General features: G+C 40.1%; 3 long non-coding RNA genes across 3 annotated transcripts in view; 2 read left to right on the forward strand and 1 right to left on the reverse strand.

The window, feature by feature from the left end:
- LOC135098048 (uncharacterized) overlaps positions 1 to 2,932 on the forward strand; it is a 20,696-nt gene extending 17,764 nt beyond the window's left edge. The window contains exons 2-3 of the long non-coding RNA XR_010266511.1: positions 1,676 to 1,889; positions 2,811 to 2,932. This is a non-coding gene — a long non-coding RNA (uncharacterized LOC135098048). The remainder of the gene's footprint in view (positions 1 to 1,675; positions 1,890 to 2,810) is intronic.
- On the reverse strand, positions 2,767 to 15,795 carry LOC135098047 (uncharacterized). Its single transcript, XR_010266510.1, has 4 exons — positions 15,293 to 15,795; positions 10,014 to 10,166; positions 8,927 to 9,045; positions 2,767 to 3,190 (listed from the first exon to the last, which is right to left on the reverse strand). It is a non-coding gene; the product is annotated as an uncharacterized LOC135098047 (long non-coding RNA).
- Positions 10,844 to 11,480, forward strand: LOC135098049 (uncharacterized). The gene is made up of 2 exons (XR_010266512.1): positions 10,844 to 10,980; positions 11,263 to 11,480. It is a non-coding gene; the product is annotated as an uncharacterized LOC135098049 (long non-coding RNA).
- Positions 15,796 to 18,176: the final 2,381 nt, after the last annotated feature.

An 18,176-nucleotide genomic window follows, 5' to 3' on the forward strand; every position in this document is an offset into this window, starting at 1 on the left:
TTCAACCAATACACTGTACGTAACCATAGCCCCTGGCAGGGTCTACATCTCACTGTTTGGAGCATTTCTAGCCTTATTTTACCCTGTTGGAAATTAATAACAACTTCAGATGAGAATGTCAAAGATTCAAGTCAATTCTAGCTCAGATCCACCAGTAGTCGTCTCTCGTAGGATGCTGTGTGTGTTCATATGTTTGTCATCAACAGTGCGCGTGCGCGATGGTGACGTGACGTTGACACACGTGTTAAGACTTGTGATGTCGTGGAGTTACTTGCTGCGAATCAGGTCACACGGAAATCTGACAGCCAATCACTTGTAGGCACGTGTGTTTAGAGGAGGAAGGAGCACCCGGGACTGTCGTCTGTCTGTGGTGCGTCAGTTTCACCATGGACACGGAAGAGAGACGCGTGCTGGCTGTCAATATATGAAGTGGCAGTTTATCGTCAGTTCCCTCAATTTCTTAAGGTATTTTTCGTTAAGTAATTACTGCTGGTATGTAGTGATGACTGACAATGTAGGTGACAAAATGTTACGTTACCTTAGTTTACCTTGTGTGTGGGTTAGGAGGTTAGGTTAGTGACCTTAAGGGAGAGTCCAAGAGGGACGAAGCTCCTCTCCCCCCACGGTTAGATTAGGTTGGTTACGTTGGGTTAAGATGATATAGAAAAATCCCGTTTTCGAAATATGCTGTTTGTCATCCTTAAACTTTTTCTGGAATGTCAAAAATGTCTCGTTTCGGCTTTCCCCACACACAAAAAAAAAAAAAAAAAAAAATCCCACCAGGTTCCTATGCTTCCTGGTTTTAGTGAAAGAGATAAAGAGGATGGGAGTATTGGTTGAAACTGCAAATTTATCCCCTAAGAGAATCGACCAAGTATTATTTGTACTGACAGGATATTGTGACAGCCTAAACCGCGTGGAGACGAAACACTGGGCGATATCAGACACGCCGGCTTCTCCAAAACACCCAACAAACCTGAGGCGACAGATACGAGTTTGTAGTGGTGCTGTAAAACCCTAGTCTGTACATGTGTTGTGGTTGTTGTACAAACATAGCAGGGAAGAAGAACCAAGGTGTGAAAGGACGGGTTGTATTTCCAGAGAAGAAAGCGACAACTCAGGGAAGACATTGGGAGACAGGGTGTAAACAGACCAGCGGCACCTTAGGGAAAACGTTGACACACACATTATCAACAGTCTTTACCAGTGCCCCCGCTAACATTTGGCATCAAAACATGGTTGTTGCTTTCATGTGTACCAGAATTTATATACGGATATGTTAACTGTATATTCGTCCCAGGGTGGTGATACATCCCTGACCCGAGATGATGTACACAGTATTTACCTAATTTTGCCATTTTTCTTGGTCTCTGCTTGGTGATGGTGGCTAAAAATGTTCCTAATATTTTATTAGTTGGTTTGATAGTACACAAATAACATTTTTTTTTTTTCAGCCGACCAACTTTTGTGTGTAAAATTCAGTCGGCAAGCGTTACCCAGTATTTTCAACATTTATCCATGTCTCAGACGAACCCTGGAACTTCCTGCCTGCTTTGTATTCCCTCTTTCCTATGACTTGAACTCTTGCAGGAGGGAGCTTTCAACACACCCTTCAAATTAAATGCCCCCTTTTTGTATCTAGGAACTGGCATCTGATTGGGTCTCTCTTCTACAGGCAGGAGTAAGTGGACCTGCTGGTGGACTACAGACTGAACACAAGCATTGACAAGCAGTACAGGGCATTTCATGATGGCTTCTGCAGGGTGTGGGACGGTATTGTGCTCAAACTTTTCCAGCCAATGGAACTTATGGACTTGGTCACCGGCAATGAAAATTATTTCTGGACTGAGTTGGAAAAGAATGCTGAATATAAGATTAAGTTAGTTAAGGTGGGACTGGGATGTGTTTGGGTGTGTGTGTTTTTGATATATGAAGGTGGATGTGTGTTTTTAGGTGTGTTTTTGGGTGTTTGGCAGTGTTTTCGGGGTGGTTGTGTGTGTTTTAGGGTCGTTTGTATGTGTTTTCACCTGTATATCATTGATTTTACTTATTTTTTCCTTATTAATGTACACTCTTTGCCTCTGTCACCTCCTCTAATATTTATCCAGTCCTTCTCTGTGTCTATATTAGGTCTATTAGAATCAGTACAAAGGAGAATAACTAAAAGGATACAGGGGATGAGGAGTATCCCTTACGAGGCGAGGTTGAAGCGGTTAAATTTACATTCATTAGAGAGACGTAGGTTAAGAGGGGACCTGATAGAAGTCTTTAAGTGGTATAAGGGTTATAACAAGGGAGATGTAAGCAAAATTCTTAGGATCAGCAACCAGGGTAGAACAAGAAATAACGGGTTCAAGCTTGAAAAATTTAGGTTTAGGAAGGAGATAGGAAAAAATTGGTTCTCAAATAGAGTGGTAGATGAGTGGAACAGACTCAGTAATCATGTAGTTAGTGCTAGGACACTAGAAAGCTTTAAGAGAAGATTAGACAAGTTTATGGATGGGGATAGCAGATGGAAATAGGTAGGTGTGTTTCATACAGGGACTACCACCACGTGTAAGCCTGGTCGCTTCTTGCAGCTTCCCTTATTTCTTATGTTCTTATGTTCTATATATCTAGTCCTTTTTTTGCCTCTATCACTCTTCTATCTAATATCCAGTCTTTCACTTCCTGCCTTCAGTTCACATACACTCCTCACCTCTTCTGCTGCCTATATTTACCCAGTCCTTCCCTGCACACACCACAGCAATATGAATTAACACACAATTGCCAATGTCCTTCCTTTTATTAATCCCTCACTGTGTTTCCAGGGTGAGTACTTCCCAGACCATCCAGTCACTCACACGTGCTTGGAAGTCTTTCATGAGCTCTCGCTGGAACAGAAAATGTTTTCAAGTTTCTGACGGGGACTCACCAGGTTCTTCTACTAGGCATGAGAGAGAGAGAGAGAGAGAGAGAGAGAGAGAGAGAGAGAGAGAGAGAGAGAGAGAGAGAGAGAGAGAGAGAGAGAGAATCTATTACTCTCATTTCTTTTCTTTCCATCCTATTCTCCTTTATTTCTTCTTTATCTTTCTCTCTCCTCTATCTTCTTTCTCATTTCTTTTTTTCTTCCTCTTCTCCTATTGTCTTCGTTCTCCTCTTGTGTCCTCTTCCTTCTTTGTCTTCTCTCTCTTTCTTCCTTCCATCACTTCTGAAAATATAAAAAATATTAAATACATATTTTGAACATAATAATAATAATAATAATAATAATAATAATAATAATAATAATAATAATAATAATAATAATAATAATAATAATAATAATAATAATAATACTTCCAAAGTGGAGCACATTCTGACCCTCTTCCCTTTTGCAGAGATCTCCATTCTTGGAGACTTCAATGTTCACCACCAGCTTTGGCTTTCCTCTCCCTTCACTAACCATCCTGGTGAACTAGCCTACAACTTTGCTATCCTCCATGACCTAGAGCAATTGGTGCAACACCCTATTCGTATTCCTGACTGTCTTGGAGATACGCCCAACATTCTTGATCTTTTCCTGATCTCTAATCCTTCTGCTTATGCTGTCACCCTTTCTTCTCTGTTGGGCTCCTCCAATCACAATCTCATATCTTTATCTTGTCCTATCGCTCCAATCCCTCCTCAGGATCCCCCTAAGCGAAGGTGCCTCCGGCGTTTTGCCTCTGCTATTTGGGAGGACCTGAGAAGGTATTTTGCTGATTTTCCTTGGAATGACTACTGCTTCCGTGTCAGAGACCCGTCTTTGTGTGCTGAGCGCATAACAGAGGTGATAGTGTCTGGCATGGAGGCGTACATTCCTCACTCTTGTTCTCATCCTAAACCTTTTAAACCTTGGTTTAACACAGCTTGTTCTCGTGCTATACATGATAGAGGTGGCCCACAAAAGGTACTTAATCCTTCCATCACCAGAATCTCATGCAGTTTATATTTTTGTCCGGAACCATGCCAAGTCTGTTCTCCAACTAGCCAAAAACTCCTTCATTAACAGAAAATGTCAAAAGCTTTCAAGATCTAACTCCCCTCGTGATTTCTGGCATCTAGCCAAAAATATCTCCAATAACTTTGCTTCTTCTTCTTTCCCTCCTCTATTTCAACCAGATGGCACCACTGCTATCACATCTATTTCTAAAGCTGAACTCTTCGCTCAAACCTTTGCTAAAAACTCTACCTTGGACGATTCTGGGCTTGTTCCTCCCTCTCCTCCACCCTCTCTGACTACTTCATGCCACCTATTAAAATTCTTCGCAATGGTGTTTTCCATGCCCTCGCTGGCCTAAACCCTCGGAAGGCTTATGGACCTGATGGGGTCCTACCTATTGTTCTCCGAAACTGTGCCTCCGTGCTTGCATCTTGCCTAGTCAAACTCTTTCAGCCTTGTCTGTCAACATCTACCTTTCCTTCTTGCTGGAAGTTTGCCTACATTTAACCTGTTCCTAAAAAGGGTGACTGTTCTAATCCCTCAAACTACTGTCCTATTGCTTTAATTTCCTGCCTATCTAAAGTTTTTTAATCTATCCTCAACAGGAAGATTCTTAAACATCTATCACTTCACAACCTTCTATCTGATCGCCAGTATAGGTTCCGTCAAGGCCGCTCTACTGGTGATCTTCTGGCTTTCCTTACTGAGTCTTGGTCATCCTCTTTTAGAGATTTTAGTGAAACTTTTGCTGTTGCCTTGGACATATCAAAAGCTTTTGATAGAGTCTGGCAGAAAGCTTTGATTTCCAAACTACCCTCCTATGGTTTCTATCCTCCTCTCTGTAACTTCATCTCAAGTTTCCTTTCTGACCATTCTATTGCTGCTGTGGTAGACGGTCACTGTTCTTCTCCTAAATCTATTAACAGTGGTGTTCCTCAGAGTTCTGTCCTGTCACCCATTCTCTTCTTATTATTCATTAATGATCTTCTAAACCAAACTTCTTGTCCTATCCACTCCTACGCTGATGATACCACCCCTGCACTTTTCCACGTCTTTTCATAGACGTCCAACCCTTCAGGAGGTAAACATATCATGCAGGGAAGCCACAGAACGCTTGACTTCTGATCTTTCTAAAATTTCTAATTGGGGCAGAGCAAACTTGGTATTGTTCAATGCCTCAAAAACTCAATTCCTCCATCTATCAACTCAACACAGCCTCAAAAACTCAATTCCTCCATCTGTCAACTCGACACAACCTTCCAGACAACTATCCCCTCTTCTTCAATGACACTCAACTGTCCTCCTCTTCTACACTGAACATCCTCAGTCTGTCCTTTACTTATAATCTGAACTGGAAACTTCACATCTCATCTCTAGTTAAAACAGCTTCTATGAAGTTAGGTGTTCTGAGACGTCTCCACCAATTTTTCTCACCCACCCAGCTGCTAACTCTGTACAAGGGCCTTATCCGTCCATATATGGAGTATGCTTCATATGTCTGGGGGGGGTTCCACTCATACTGCTCTTCTAGACAGGGGGGAATCATAAGCTTTTCGTCTTATCAACTCCTCTCCTCTAACTGACTGTCTTCAGCCTCTCTCTCTCACCGCCGCAATGTTGCATATATAAGCTGTCTTCTACCGCTATTTTCATGCTAACTGCTCTTCTGATCTTGCTAACTGCATGCCTCCACTCCTCCCGCGGCCTCGCTGCACAAGACTTTCTTCTTTCTTTCACCCCTATTCTGTCCACCTCTCTAACGCAAGAGTTAACCAGTATTCTCAATCATTCATCCCTTTCTCTGGTAAACTCTGAAACTCCCTGCCTGCTTCTGTATTTCCACCTTCCTATGACTTGAATTCCTTCAAGAGGGAGGTTTCAAGACACTTATTCATCAATTTTTGACCAATGCTTTGACCCTTTTGTGGGACTGCCATTTTTTTTTGTTGCCCTTGGCCAGTGTCCTTCCTACATAAAAAAAAACACTAACTCTCTCTCTCTCTCTCTCTCTCTCTCTCTCTCTCTCTCTCTCTCTCTCTCTCTCTCTCTCTCTCTCTCTCTCATGTGAGAGACTGTGGGGAGTGACTGTGGGTTTGTCAACATACTCTAAGGGACGTACTATGGATCTGTGGATGGGTGACAAAGAGACACGGGCACATTCTTACTGGTGAAGGGGACAGAACTTTTCATTATAAAAAGCATTTTTGCATCTCAGTTATAGCCTCTCTCTCTCTCTCTCTCTCTCTCTCTCTCTCTCTCTCTCTCTCTCTCTCCTCTCTCTCTCTCTCTCTCTCTCTCTCATGTTAGCTTATCTTACTTAAACTAGACAGGAAATCCTCATCCTTATCAACCGCAAAACAGCACAAAACACACTAACTTTTCTCTCTCTCTCTCTCTCTCTCTCTCTCTCTCTCTCTCTCTCTCTCTCTCTCTCTCTCTCTCTCTCTCTCTCTCTCTCTCTCTCTCTCTCTCTCTCTCTCTCTCTCTCTCCTTATCAACCGCAAAACAGCACAAAACACACTAACTTTTCTCTCTCTCTCTCTCTCTCTCTCTCTCTCTCTCTCTCTCTCTCTCTCTCTCTCTCTCTCTCTCTCTCTATGTTAAGCTTATCTTAAACTAGACAGGAAATCCTCATCTTTAGCACACACAAAACAGCGCAAAACGCGCGCACACACACACCCACACACTCCCAGGCTCTGAAATTGATAATCCAAAGCACAGCAAACGACAGCTTCCTTTCAATTGCGCACACCTGCAGGTCATCGCCCAACTTGACCTGCCAAAATACAACACACGGGAGGCGGAAGTTAAAATACAAGCTTATAAAGGCCATACAGCAGAGGTGAAGGGCTCGGCCTGGTGTGAGGGTGTCTTGTGAGGTGTTGGTGTGGGGGTAGGGGTGGGGGGGGTCAGGGGAGGGGCTCTGGGAGGATTAAGAGTGATGATCTATTGTGTTGTTTGTTTGGTTCTTCTGTGTGAGAGTGAGAGAGAAATCCGGTGAAAGTCAGGGGGAGAGGCTGTGAAGGGGCTGGAAGGGCTAACCTTGTTGTATATTAAATTTGGGGTCTGTGTCCAAGGTAGTTCTGCCAGTGAAGGGGCTGGAAGAGTTACCTTGTTGTATATTAAATTTGGGGTCTGTGTTTAATGTGGTTCTGTGTGTGTCTGGAGAGAGAGAGAGAGAGAGAGAGAGAGAGAGAGAGAGAGAGAGAGAGAGAGAGAGAGAAGAGGAGAGAGAGAGAGAGAGAGAGAGAGAGAGAGAGGGGAAATGTGTGTGTGTGTGTGTGTTGCAAGGATAAAAACTTAGAATGTTCCTATTAAGTGTTATTACTACTACTACTACTATTGTTGCTGCTACTTACAACTGCTACCTACTACTACTACCTCCACCACCACAACCACTATATATATACTATTATTACTGCCACCACCACCACCACTTCTACTACTACTACTGTGAACAGCCAGGAGGAGGAAGTCCCTGTAAAAAAATAAATAATATACAAATGAATAGAAAATATTCATAATAATTTTCCCTTATTATTATTATTATTATTAATTATTATTATTATTATTATTATTATTATTATTAAATTTGCGTATATTTTTAGTCTTGTAACAAGGAAAATGAAAAATAATAAATAAATTAACCTGTATTATCATCACTATCAAAATATATACACTATTATTAATATATTATTATTATATTTATGGACCAATTTCTAGATTCTATTTTTAGCTTATATATAATAGCTTATATATAATATTAATGTAATGCAATGAAAAAAAAAAAAAAACTTAATACCTCCACAATGAATCATATTATTATTCCTGTTGATTTTTGGGGTCATTCAGGAGTGGATGGCAGAAGTTGGTGAATACTACTACCTAGCTAAGCGTACGTTTGACCAGTATGCTTGAACACCGTTTGCACTAGACAGTATTCAGAAACCCTCCACTCTTTCACTCCACTCTTTCTATTTTCTAGGACCACAGAGATGATTAGCCCGGTTCTCAAGAGAGTTTCTCCTGTTGATAATGTAGAAATCCTAGTAGTAATCTGCCACTACAACCATAAAAAGGAAATACACCCATACAGGCCCGTAGAACTTCAATTACACCCTTCTGAATGTAGTGGAAGTGCGGCCAGAAATGTTTCAGAGCATAGACGTAGTAAAGCTTCATTGTGGTTGTGTGCTGTGTCACCTGAGAGCTTATGCCCGCCCTCCCCCTCTCTCTCTCTCTCTCTCTCTCTCTCTCTCTCTCTCTCTCTCTCTCTCTGTGTGTGTGTGTGTGTGTGTGTGTGTGTGTGTAAGAACAAACCTGAGAATTGCTAAATAGAATGAGATAGACTGATAGATGCTGACTGAATGCTAAATAGACTGATAGAGAATGGATATGGAATTATACGAGAGTGAGAGAGTGGGAAAGGACGAAGCGAAAATAGCATAGAACGAAGGAAAGAGAGAGAGAGAGAGAGAGAGAGAGAGAGAGAGAGAGAGAGAGAGAGAGAGAGAGAGAGAGAGAGAGAGAGAGAGAGAGAGAGAGAGAGAAAGTTCGACTCCTTTGTGCCTTATCTCTGACAAATAAGGGGGAGAGGAGGTGACAGGGAGGGAGGCTTGAGACCAGACGAAAGAGGAAGGAAAGAAGAAAGGGGCAATGGCAATGGCAGGAGGGGACATACGGAGAAGGAGAGTACAGGGGGGAAGTGGAGAGAGAGAGAGAGAGAGAGAGAGAGAGAGGAGAGAGAGAGAGAGAGAGAGAGGAGAGAGAGAGAGAGAGAGAGAGAGAGAGAGAGAGAGAGAGACCAACACACACAGTGTGTGGTTCAGCCACCTGCGTCGCCCACCAGGTCAGTGAACGACCTTGGTTCAGTAATGAGTCACCACTGCAGACGATAGTGTACATTTGGTATTTATCGTATCATAAGCCTCACCCACAGCACACCAGTAAATCAAACGAGTAGTAAGTAATACATTCACTTACTTGGATGACAGTAGTTGCCTGACTGACGGCGTGAGTGGCGTCACTTGAACCTCAACCAATGTTTGTGTTCCAGTTGGAGGACCGCGGTCGAATTGGACCACAAGATTTGTTCGCCAATCCTGGTCAAATTATTAAAATTGAAGGACGATCGAATCACAAGGCATGAAAGTGTGTGTGTGTGTGTGTGTGTGTGTGTGTGTGTGTGTGTGTGTGTGTGTGTGTGTGTGTGTGTGTGTGTGTGTGTGTGTGTGTGTGATATAATAATAATAATAATAATAATATATTATATATATATATATATATATATATATATATATATATATATATATATATATATATATATATATATATATATATATATATATATATATATATATATATATATATATATATATACGAGTATATATATATATATATAACAGCAGTATTGGTCGTATAGCGGTATTACTCCTTGTGAACAGTGTTGATTATCAACAAATACATGATAATGAGTCCTTTGTCATCATTGATAATGAGTCCTTTGTTATCATTTATCAGATTTTGATCATCTTCAGATCAGAGAGTGAATGCTGCTGCTTTCTAATGAAGGACTGTATTTCTAACAAGGGATGGTGCTAAGAAGTTACAACACATTTACCAGAAAGGAGGACATTGTGTGGCTTACGATATAGTTACACATTCATTGAAGAAAACATGTAAATCTAAAAAAAATATAAATAAAACATTTTGCAAGACACGCTGGTCTGCAGACTTCAGTTTGCATATCCCAAGTGACCAATACATGATTTTATTTAGCCTCTTGATTAAATGGTAAACTTCAACTTCTTGATATAATCAAGATTGACTATCCATTCAAACTTGCATAGCATTTTTTCATAATGATGTATGTATGTACTGGAAAACCTTCAGAGGTGAAATATTTCTTGTATTAATTACTGTCTATCAACTAGCTTTATTAAGTCACCAGTGTTCTATGAACAATCTCAACTTTATGGGCCAGAATTCTAGACCTATTCATCAATACTTTAACTATCGAAATGTAACACCTCATTTGTTTCATCAATTTGACTACATTATTCCATCTTACCTTTAATGAGGCTCTTCGCTTGTCCTTCATCCTTCTCCAGGCCTGCACCACACCTTGCCAGAGAAGGATGTCCCAAGGCTGCCTCCCAATGTCACCTTTTCCTGTCTCCGTCACTCCATCTTAGCATACCTCACTTGCTCATCCAACTGCTGCCTGCAAGGTGGAGAATGTTTACACCTGGAAACGTTGCAATAAATGAAGAAGGAAGTCTGGTGTATCCTTGCTTACCTCATATATATATATATATATATATATATATATATATATATATATATATATATATATATATATATATATATATATATATATATATATATATATATATATATATATATATATATATATATATATATATATATATATTATTTATTTATTACTAGCATTATTGGCAAACTGGTGAAAATAAGACGTTGTTATTGGTGTGATTCCAGTACAAGCATAATCAAAGGTGTGTGTGGCAGGTACCTGCGAAGTGTAGTGGTTGGTGACTACTTGAGTGGCTTGTAGCAGCAGTGATGTCTGCACGGCTCAAATGTTTGCCAGGCACTCAGATAAGTGACCCAGCAAAGTTGTTACAGAGTTCAGCCAAACATGATACAGATCAGCTTAGCTCACATACATGTGTGTAATACTGAGCCCTGAGTCTTCAGGGGAAATGAAAGGTATGTATGGTTGGTGTGTGCTTCAACTCACCACAACGTGATGCTTTGAGGAGTCGTCTGTAATTTAGTATAATTGGAGCTTGAGGTGTGCGTCGATGATTTGGTACTGAGGAAGTGAAGACGTGACAAGGCTTAGGTCAGAGCACTGAGAGGACTGCGGTCAGTCATGCAGTAACTTAGTTGTGAGACAGCGTGGCTCACTGGACACTGCCCTGTGTCGACCCAAGGACGGGCTATTGGAGAATATGGTTTATTCTCTCGTTCAAATCTTGCTGTTGGCCGTGTGTTAAAGGATGCACGGAAATGTATGTTGGGTGTTTGTTTCTATAGTAATCTTCGTGGCACTTAAGTATATGGATAAGGTGTTATTCGGAGGCATTGATAACTACACTTAAGTGTTAAGTATTCATTGTGTGTTTAACGGGTTCTATAAATAATGTTCCTTATCGAGGAGAACAAAGTGAATTGGGATTGTTGGGCTAGGTAACAACTGTTCATTATCGGGCGATGCATTGTGAGGGTTGTGTAAGAATAATCAGGGGCATTATGACGGTATATTAAGGGGTTATGTTGATGTATGGTTGCAGGAGTTAGCAGCCAAGTGGTCGAGTAGGGCCGAGTGGTGTCAACGTGAGGGCAGTGTAGCTGATCGTGTGGAAAGTGGGGTGCCAACTCCACTGGTTCTAATTACAAGTCTGACTGTAGTGCCGGACTGGAGCAACAAATATGCCCATTGGATCAAGAATGTGTAGTGCACTGATGTGGGTAATGTAAACTGGAAATATAAATAAGGATTGAGACAAAATGGTATATTATGTTCCTTGTTACGTGGCACGGCTTCCTACAATCTCCGGCTACTCCTAGTTACGAGTAGATGCCTGCCTTTCAGTGTGGTCACCGCCAGGACACACCAAGTTTCCTTTAACATTCTCTCTCTCTCTCTCTCTCTCTCTATCTCTCTCTCTCTCTCTCTCTCTCTCTCTCTCTCTGTAAAACAATATAAAAATCGATAACAGCAACAAAACAACAACAGCAACAACAACAACCCCAGCTCCACACCATCTGGTTCACCACCACCACAGCCCCAACACAACAACAGCAACACAACCACAGCCGTTAACACCTATAACAACAACACACCACCACCACCACCACCACCACACAAAGTACAAAACAAGCTCGTGCAGGAAATTAAATCTGAATTGTGATCAGGTTTATATAGTTTCCCTTTGTACTTTATTTCCTCTTTCGCATTTCGTCTTTCGTAACAAATCGCTACTGTGCTTTTTTTTTTTCGCTACTGTGCTTTTTTTTTATCTCTTCTTTTTCCTACTACTTCCTCTTCTTCCATTTTCCACTTACTCCTTCCTCCTTCCCATTTTTTTTCACGTGGATTCTCCCCCTTTTTTTTTTTTTCTTTTTCATTCACTATCATTCATTTCCTCCTTCCTTTTCGTAATCAACACGTTTTCGCTTCCATTCAATGCCTCTTCCCCTTTTACACATCCATTGTTATTTATTTATTTTCCTTTTTCTCATCGATTCTCTCCTTCCCTCTTCTTCTTTCATACTCTTCCTTTCTTCACTGCAACTCATTCCTTCTTTTTTTACATTCATTCTTTCTTGTTTTCCTCGCCACATTCGTGCCTTCCTTCCTTCCTTCGCACTCCTTCCCTTTCCTTCCTTTCTCCTGCACCTTTCTCTCTCTTGCACCCTTTCCTTCTTTTCTCTTGCCCAGTCTCACACAACATATTCCCTCTTTTTCACCTTATTCCTTCCTTCCTTTCTTCTTTCCTCTACATTCTTTTACTCCTTTCCTTGCTTTACACTTCTTCCTCCTATTACCCTCTACCACTCTCACTCTTCCCTTCTTTCCCCTCTTCTTCCCCCCTCGTTCTTTCCTCTTGTGCACTCATATCTTGCATTCTGTTCTCTCTGCACCCACTACACCTCTTCCACCTCCTCCTCCACTTCCCTCCTTCAGCTCTGCATTATTTCGGTTCTCACCTTTATTCTTCCCTTCAGTAATTGCTCCACAAAGACGCCATGTGGGTTAGGCGTGGAGGAGGAAGAGAAGGAGGTGGTGGTGGTGGTGGAGCCCTTTGTAAGGCTTCTAGACACCTGTTTAGGCTATTGATGTATGTGCGTGGCTGGTGACACAAGAGAGATCAAATCAGATAATGAGGGATAGACAGTGGGGTTGAAAGTAGCAGTAGTAGAGGTTGGGTGAAGAACAGTGACAAGTATGAGAATAAAATATGACAGAAATGCCGTCTTGTCTGCGTCACAGGTGTTTAAGTTCATTTAGTTTTCTAAAATAATAGTACAACAGTTGTATTATTCGTATATTGGTTCAGGTAAGGCTTTTCGAAATGTGTGTATTTGTTTCCTGAAGAGGCGATGTTCATTTTCTTCTGCTTGAGTTGTGTTTATGTACGTGGCGTCCTTGAGTATGTGCGTCAGTTTGTGATGTACTTGTTTTCCTCTCCTATAAAATATTGTATTAATTGGTTCCATCTTTGCTTGTGTGTGCAGTTCCTCCGTGTTCTCGGTGTGTGGGGATTTGTCGTTGTAGGCGAAGCGGAGTGGAAAAGTGTGTGTGTGTGTGTGTGTGTGTGTGTGTGTGTGTGTGTGTGTGTGTGTGTGTGTGTGTGTGTGTGTGTGTGTGTGTGTGTGTGTGTGTGTGTGTGTGTGTGTGTGTGAGAGAGAGAGAGAGAGAGAGAGAGAGAGAGAGAGAGAGAGAGAGAGAGAGAGAGAGAGAGAGAGAGAGAGAGAGAGAGAGAGAGAGAGAGAGAGAGAGAGAGAGAGACTACCACTGCCAGTAATAAGAGTAATCGAGTTCTTGAAGTATTTAAGTGCCTGAAGTTGTATGATTTTACTGCTTCTAGCCACGACTGATGGCTGTGGAGTAAGTGAAGAGAACAACTTGGAGCAGCACCGCAAACACTAAAAGCAGCAGACGAATAGTTCAAAGCTCTCAGTGGCTCTTGTTTTCATATTTGCTCAGTGAGGGTGGCTGGAGTAAACTGATAGCTGGAACATTCGAGCACCTGATCAATTCGTAATACTGAAAAAATTAACAAGAATATGAGTGAACCAATTCCACCACTCCTGATGCACAAAAGAAACCGAAAAATGATGTAGTTGGTGAAAGATTTACCCAACTAAACGATTCCTGGCATAGAAAGATGAAAAATTAAGACACTAACAATTTCTGGGGTTTCTGATAAATTCTCTTATTTTCTTATGGTCTCTCTCTCTCTCTCTCTCTCTCTCTCTCTCTCTATATATATATATATATATATATATATATATATATATATATATATATATATATATATATATATATATATATATATATATATATATATATATATATATATATATATATATATATATATATATATATATATATATATATATATATATATATATATATATATATATATATATATATATATATATATATATATATATATATATATATATATATATATATATATATATATATATATATATATATATATATATATATATATATATATATATATATATATATATATATATATATATATATATATATATATATATATATATATATATATATATATATATATATATATATATATATATATATATATATATATATATATATATATATATATATATATATATATATATATATATATATATATATATATATATATATATATATATATATATATATATATATATATATATATATATATATATATATATATATATATATATATATACATACATATATATATATATATATATATATATATATATATATATATATATATATATATATATATATATATATATATATATATATATATATATATATATATATATATATATATATATATATATATATATATATATATATATATATATATATATATATATATATATATATATATATATATATATATATATATATATATATATATATATATATATATATATATATATATATATATATATATATATATATATATATATATATATATATATATATATATATATATATATATATATATATATATATATATATATATATATATATATATATATATATATATATATATATATATATATATATATATATATATATATATATATATATATATATATATATATAATCAGCTTAAAATAAAGACTAGTGTGAACCGAAGCAGCGTGGCGAGGCGGGCACATTCCTCTGTCAGTCGGCGGCTCCTCTGAGAAGGGAAATTTCGTATCATGTTTCTCCTCTTTGATCTCGCGTAAAACTTTTAATAGGGCTTATGAGAGCCATTATCTTTCACTTCCCGCATCCTGAGAAAACTGCTCGTAGCCTTGTGTTCCCAGAGGCTGGTTTTGGGTGAGGCAGGGTTCTGGGTGAGGCAGGTTTTTGATAAAGCGTGTTCTAAAATTGTTAGTCAGAAAAGACCACATATCGAATTGTAGCAGATCGACTACAAATTATTTTTAACATAAATATATCATTCTCAATTTAATAAAATCCACAGTAAAATTCCACAGTACACGGGGAAAATGGAGATATTTCTCTCCTAACATTATTGACGTGAACAACAATCATGTACTTACTCTTAGCAGCGGCGGTGGTGGTCGTGGCGGCGGCGGCGGTGTTAGTGAAGCTCAAGCACCGAATCACTATCACACCTATAGTGTTTTTAACGATCAATAACCATTCGCTATATTTTCATCACAACAACACGCTTAGTGGTCCGAGTGTGTGCACTGCCCCAATACTCGCTGCCTTGATAACACAACATTGCAGTGTAGTGGAGATGTTCAGCACAAGACTTCCTGGGCCACGGTCACAATTACCACGGCGCCGCTCGCTCCACCTCGAGTGTTGAGAGCACTCGCCAATCTCCACCATACATCTCCCGTTAAAGGGACTGCATAACCGCTACAATCCTGCACCACACAGTTCACTGCCGAGACTCAGCGGCTTCTTCTCAGTCCTGGCTGATCATCCATCCTCCCAAACACCAGCCGTACGCAGTTCCGTGGCCAGGGCAAGACATATGCGTCCTTCCCCTTGACGGCAGTTTCACTGTCCAGGAGAGCAGAGCCTACTGCGCCACGGCGTCTTTTCGTCCCAACTCGTATACTTGTCTCTGGCTTAGTCTGTAAATATACAGAGGAGCGGCGTCATATATGTCCAAGAAACTGTGTTCACAAGAACATATTACAACTTTCCATACTAACATAACTTTTCATAAAGGAATAAGAGTTAGGCTGTAAATAAATTACACGTGGGACGCTGATAGAGATGAGCACGAACAATCGAACAGTGAGTGACGCAATGAGGCAGCTCGAGCCTTACACGTGTCACTACCAAGCTGTGACCAGTTAACAGGACTCACAGACCAAAAGATAAGGTGACACGTATCATTGCTGTTTACAGTGAGACAGAGGGTGAAAGGGAGGGATGAAACTGCGAAAGAAGAGCAAAGGGTGGGAATCACAAAGGAAGATGCAAGGGACAGAAACAGCTGGAGGAGACTCGTACATGGCGCCAACCCATCACTCTAGGAAACAGCGATAGAAGTAATATTGCCATTGATGCGCGGGACTCATCACTCTAAAGGAAGAATAAACAACAGAAGACGCGTGTAGATCCATAAAACTATCTGTGGTGGGCTACATACAAACATCTACGCCACACTTGATCACATCAGCCTCGTCCCCTTGAGTCCCGCGCTGCCAAGATGCCTCGTCTCAGGATTCAGTTTGCGACATCACGGAGGTTGGGGAAGGCCAGGCGAGCGAGGGATGGGTAGGTAGGGTAGGCTGGCAGTGAGATGGCTAGGATGGATTAGGTGAAGAATACGTAGATAGGGAGTAAGGAAGGATGACTAGGTGAGAGGACGACAGGTTGGGTGCTGGGTAGCTAAGTGGCGATGAGAAACAGTGAAAAAGGTCAGTACGAGAATGTGGAAGAATTATTGTACGGCTTGTGTGTGTGTGTGTGTGTGTGTGTGTGTGTGTGTGTGTTAAAATGATCAAATCTAACGGTTTTTACACTACTCTATGTTTTACTACGCTTTATATCACCACCAGAGACTTTTGCCTGTTAATATCTCATAATTGTGTGTTGGAGACGCACTACAGGAGGCGTGAAATGCTTAACCTCCTCTAAGTACTTCACTCCACTACTCCAAGTAATTGAATATAACATGACTGTTTATGCCACTTTGTGTTACTTAATTACACAGCTGTTTTCCTCCTCTTGATACTTTGTTACGTAAGTGTGCGGTAGATTCATCAGTGGAGGCGTAGAAGGGTTAAGCTCCACACCACTCCAAGTATTCAGATTTAACCTGACCTGTTGCACTTCTTTCTATGTTTTAATACGTTTATATGATCTTTAAACTTTACTTTTCGTCTTAATACTTCATGTTAGGTAAGTGTGTGGCGGGACTAACTAGTGGAGGCGTAAAATGTTTAAAATTTCATGTTCCTCCTCCTCCTTGTCCTGCTCTGCTCTCATTTCACCTTTGCACGATAAGAAAAGTTTTTGTGTGTGTCTTTTGTTTTAGATGTCTTTGTTTATTCCTTTGAAAAGAAAACCTGCTATTTTACTGTGCGTGCGTGTGTGGGTGAGTTGATAGTGGGAGGGTGAGTGTGTGTGTTTGTGTGTAAGGCCGTGCAGGATTCGATACGTGGCAATGTACCTTTTATCCCTTTGTTTTCTGTTATGTCTTTAGACAGTATCCTCTAATTCTGCACCAGACCACTGTAGTCAGCTTGAAAAGAAAGCATGAAAGTCACTCAAGCGTATGAATGTCACAATGTTGTCACAAGCCACTATCAACACTAATACTGAACCAAAATGAACCAAATATACATTTTGCCGCCTAAGTGAAGTCCACATTCTGCATTTCTTCAATTTTTTTTTTTTTTTGCATCTTATGTTGACTACTCTTGACACGATCTTTTCTCAGTCGTAAGTCCTCTGATCTAATGAAAACTTGTCAACTGTCAGGGTCTGTAAGGAGACTGTCAGCAGATCAGAGGTCTTTAGGCTTAAAGAAACGCTAAGCACAGTTGAGATGAGTGAGGAAGGTTGCTTGCTGAGTTCTGGCCACGACTGTTCTCGTACACGCTTCTTGCCATTCCTTCATTGTATTTTAGGTTCAGTTTTCTATTCACCGCTTTTCTTGCACCTCAAGACGCTTCCTTCCCTGCCTGTATTCAGCCAGGGGCCCAGGTGGTGCAGCCAGGCGGCGCGCTGCCCGAGGCGCTGCAGGAGGCGAAGCAGTGGGAGCCTAGTCCGCCGCCCCACAGGAGGCTGGCGATCAGAGGGCGGCAAGTAATCAGCGAAAAAAGCAATTTGTCAAGATTGGAGATTTCTGCCTAAAACACGTCTTGATTTGCGCGCCTTAAATTTAAACTTGCATTTACGCGCGCGCATGCGTGTGTGTGTGTGTGTGTGTGTGTGTGTGTGTGTGTGTGTGTG

Source organism: Scylla paramamosain, unplaced genomic scaffold (assembly GCF_035594125.1).
Source record: "Scylla paramamosain isolate STU-SP2022 unplaced genomic scaffold, ASM3559412v1 Contig42, whole genome shotgun sequence".
NCBI classification, from domain to species: domain Eukaryota; kingdom Metazoa; phylum Arthropoda; class Malacostraca; order Decapoda; family Portunidae; genus Scylla; species Scylla paramamosain.